The following is a 4,619-nucleotide window of genomic DNA, read 5'->3' on the forward strand; positions in this document are numbered from 1 at the left end:
TATATATATATAACATCTACATATTTCTAAGTTCAAATACACGTTTGGAAAAATAAATTTTTACGAGTTAAATAAGTGCACACATTTTTCTGGTTAAGATTTAACACTGAAAAACAGGTTTTTAAAAAAAAAACAAGGTAATGGAGTTTGTTAAAGCATTTTTACTGTCCTATGAAAATGCATATTTTCTTATATACGTTTTCCATAATGGTGCACATTACGCTGCTTCGCTTGAATAGTGGCACATTTGAAAAACAAAAGTTTTGGTTTTATTTTAAAACGATACGTTGCGAAGGTATTGAACAGGAGTATATACTTTCTCTACTATGGCCTCTTTAGGGGGGTAACAACAATGAAAGGTACATTCTATGGAATACGTCAAATAGAAACTAAATTATTTTACAATAAAATGCGTTCAGGCTCCAATTTTCCGATTTTTTTTCAATGACTACTGGGGAGCATTGGATCATAATATGATAATTTTTTTTTAATTTTCAGTACGTGTGTAGAAGGAAAAAAAACTCAAAAGGGGTAGTGTTAGTCAAATTTAGAGCAAAAAACATTTTGTTTCTGTGGTGAAAATTGGAGATTACTGTTTTTTTGGTTACAGAATTTGAACTTGCCTTCGAATTATAAATATTCTTAAGTTCTACGGTAAAAGGCTTTTTATGGCTTTTTTGTTTTTCAATTTTCTTAAAAATAAGGAATAGACTGTTTTTGGGGGTATGGAATTCAAACATGAGCTAGGTTTTTGTAAAAACTAGCGTTTTCTTCCAAAAATTCCAAATAGATTACTTTTTTATGTTTGCAATAGAGACATTTCGGTACCCAACTCATTATTCTATACTAATCAGAGCGATATAAAATAAACTCTGGCCGTGTCAACTTCTTGATCTTTTCCTGGAACCCCTGGAGAGCCTTGGCTCATAATTTTGATTCTAAGCCCTAGATTCACCTGAAGAAGTTTCATCTGAATCCGTAAGAGACATGTAGGATCTTTGTCAATGAGATAGTAGGAAACGAAATAAGGTGGCTCTAAAAATAAACAAAAAAATTTCAACCATTTTTTCTTAAGGAAATAAACAATTTCCCTAAATGTAGCTCTTAACTGAATGGAGGGTTGGCTTGCGGTTGTGAATAGCTCAGTGCTATTTCTCAATTGAAGGAGAAAGCCCACTAAGTCGCCTCAGTAAATTGATAATGGAAAATTGTTCTCTATAAAAAACTGTTAGTCGCTTGAAAGTCTTGTTCTAAACTTTTCTTTAGTGGCCAATAGACCATGGCCATTCCATTCCTTAACGAAGTTATCTTTTATCATTAGCAGAAGTTAGATCCTCTAGTTTCTCTGCCAACGAACTCCAGCCCGCAACAATATTCTCATTGTTCTCCGTCCTACCACCGATATGTAAGGAGCGGTTTTAGTTTGAAAAATACTTCATCAAATCATTGTTCATAATGTTTTGGTCGTATCTCAGTAAATACTAATGAAACATAATTAACTCTGTATTAGAACCAGAGTGGACTATCCCACATTGTGAGAGTATTTGGTTAAAAAACTAATATATTTTTAAAATCTGTCCTATAACGAATCTATAGTGGTAGACATGTAATGATTCATATCCACAACGATTTTAGAGATTTTGACAAAACATTTGTAAATAATTTTTTCTCAAAATCACGGCTTGTATGTTGTTGAGGAATGAAACCCTTCATGTGTAGCTTTGACTACATATGATGATAGAAATAATATTATATACAAAAAACATATTTATTTATATATAATTCTAGAACAAAATATTTTTTTCCACTTTCTGAGTCATTTAAATGGAGACAAATATGAAAACCACGGTAAATTTTTCTGTGCTTTATAAAAATTTTAATTTATTATGAAGTTTCTTCTTTTTGACAGAAAATATATCCAATTTGGGTTTTTCCAATCCAATATGTGAGCTTCCTTTTTTATGCTTTTGCTAAAGTTGTCCACCTTTTCTCGTATAGAAGATTTCTTATGACGATCTACCTGATGACAACCAAGAATTTTAACAAACTAAAGTCCATTCGAATAAAGTTCTCGACTTTCCCTCTCGTTCATTAAACTATTCCTTTGATCTAGTCGTTTGTTTCTTTTTATTAAAAAGGTAAGCATTTCTATAAATTATAATCTAGATTGATTTTGTCGTATAAAAGTTTATAAATAAATAAAAGTTTATTTTATTTTACTTATCTATTTATTTACATATTTCTATTGGCTAATGTTTACAATTCCATCTTACAACATTTTAATACAGTTATTTACATGGCTGTGAAGTTTGACGATCGAATTAAATAGTAAACTTAGAAAATAGCCTTTACTCGTATTTATTTTATATTCATTAATCATAATATACACCTCTGATTGAAGTTTTTTGAGAAAATGTAGATGTTTTAATCATTTTTTAAAGTGGATAAAAAAAAATAAACACTCTGTTTAATTTCCCGGTTGTTATTCAATTGCAGCAGGTGACACCCAAAATAGATCACTACTGTTCGTCCGTGTTCCGAAAAAAGAGTTATTCGGTCAAGGTTGGGCCACTCCCTACGTTACTGAGGCAGATTTAAAAACATTTTGATATCAGAATTAGTTATTTTAGTAAATGATAGCGGCGTCAATAGATTTTGTTTATTATTAGAAAATGTATTTAACTTCATTTGAAGTATTAAAGTGAATTCTGATAGCATTTCTATTGAACAATGTTTTTTTAATGTATTTTAACATATCTTCTCTTAAAAATCCATCATGTGGAAAAAAAACAGTTTCAACTTTTACAAAGCAATAAATTAAATTAAAACAGTTTTCCTTGTGATTTTTTTCCTCTTTTCTTATGTTAATTTTTAGACTTAACATTGAACATTCTGTAACTGACACATAGATCAAACATTTACATTTCAGACATTACTATTTGCTTTTCCATTTAATGTTCATCAGAAAAAACAGCTGTTCCGTTCATAATCTCTTAGAGACACCTATAATCGTATAATCTTCAAGACAACCTAAAAATTATTGCATAAAAAAAGTAAATGACCTCGATATAACTTTATTATTGCTGAGTTGCTTCAAAAAACGCTTAGAAAGGTTTTACAGTTTGTCAAAACTATTTATCACTGCATTCTTAGGGCCTCACAATTTCCAATACAGTGAAATACTTTTCTATAACTATGATTAAAAAGTAAGAAAAACTCCTAAACAGTCCTTCTTCATATAGATTGATTTGTTTACTTGTTTGTTCTAAAATATTTTAATCATGAACATCCTTGTCTACTCCACATTATAATAGACAAATAATTCGTGCCAACAAATTCCGTTTTCAAAAATTACACTCGATAACACAAGTGCCAATTACTGACTATATACCTACAGCACTATAAAGAATATTATATGTCACTGTAGTGTTTGTCGACATCATTGCATTGGCAAAGTCCGGCACCAGAGAATTCTCTTTGAACTCAAGACTGCAATACTACACACTGAATATCTAATTCTTCATTCTTTCATGCCTAGAAGTTACTTAACAAATGATCCGAGTTCAATACCTGGAAATTGAATTCGAATGATATGGGACCCATATTAAGAAAAATGTAATTATATTTGAGATTGAAACTAATCTACTTAATATAATAAAAAAAAAACACTCTAAATTAAAAACAAGACAGAATTGCAAAGTAGAGACAAATTCAATCCAAGATATTTCTTCAACCTATCTACTTCTGTCAGTAATGCTTTCGACAGGCTTAGATTAAAGTATGAAACTTAATAAAACAAACTGTTTATTTGCAGTGTTTTTATTTAGGTTAATAACTGATTTATTTGTGCAATAACCTCTTTCTATCTCTACGTATTAATCTATACACCCATCAGAACTTATTTAATTACTTCTTACTTATATACTATAATTTTCGATGAGTATAATTCTAAGGCATTTTTACCGTTCGCTACCTTTGTTGATCTCTCACTCATATAGAACGTGTATGTGTTTAGTCAAAGTGTTGCTTTTTTTCTGCAGACTTTATTACCATCCACTAAAAAAACCAAAGTTTGAAACAGAATCTTTCCTATTCAAGAAAATTTGAGGACAGTCCTATGCAGTTTGATTTTTTTGTCACCATCGTCACTGTTTTTTCTACATAGTTATCTAAGTAATATTCTATTAATTTATATTTAAAACTCTTTTTATTGAGTTTTTATTACATATTTATGACTTACTAAAGTACACAACAACATGCATTTTTCAGCCATGAAGACTAATTAAAATTAAAAAGGGATTTAATTATAATCCCTATGAATTAAATTATTATCATTTTACTGTTTTAAAGAAAATAACATTATTAAACTGAATCTAATTAATATTATTCATATTTAAAGTGTATCCTTTTTTTTTTTTTTTTTTTTAGATTTTTCCTGCCCATTGAAAGAAAACGCATCGGCTTCAGTTTGATATTTGTAAGTAAAAAAATCTATATATACATAATTCTATGATATCAAATATTTTTAAACAGAAAAGTCAAATTGCAAGAATTGCTTTATCTAAAATCTACTTCTATATTTTGTTATAATCTCCTTCAAATTAACTTATGGTATATAT

The 4,619-nt window shown here is 29.1% G+C and overlaps 1 protein-coding gene across 1 annotated transcript in view; it reads left to right on the forward strand.

Annotated features, from left to right (window-relative positions):
• The window catches only part of LOC106679376 (extracellular serine/threonine protein CG31145), a 315,704-nt gene that overhangs the window by 127,641 nt on the left and 183,444 nt on the right, over positions 1-4,619 (forward strand). Inside the window, exon 3 of the mRNA XM_067050372.1 lies at positions 4,429-4,477. The gene's annotated coding sequence lies outside the window, so the exon portion shown is untranslated. The remainder of the gene's footprint in view (positions 1-4,428; positions 4,478-4,619) is intronic.

Source organism: Halyomorpha halys, unplaced genomic scaffold, assembly GCF_000696795.3.
Source record: "Halyomorpha halys isolate HHAL.00 unplaced genomic scaffold, Hhal_1.1 Scaffold199.1, whole genome shotgun sequence".
In the NCBI taxonomy this organism is placed as follows: Eukaryota; Metazoa; Arthropoda; class Insecta; order Hemiptera; family Pentatomidae; genus Halyomorpha; species Halyomorpha halys.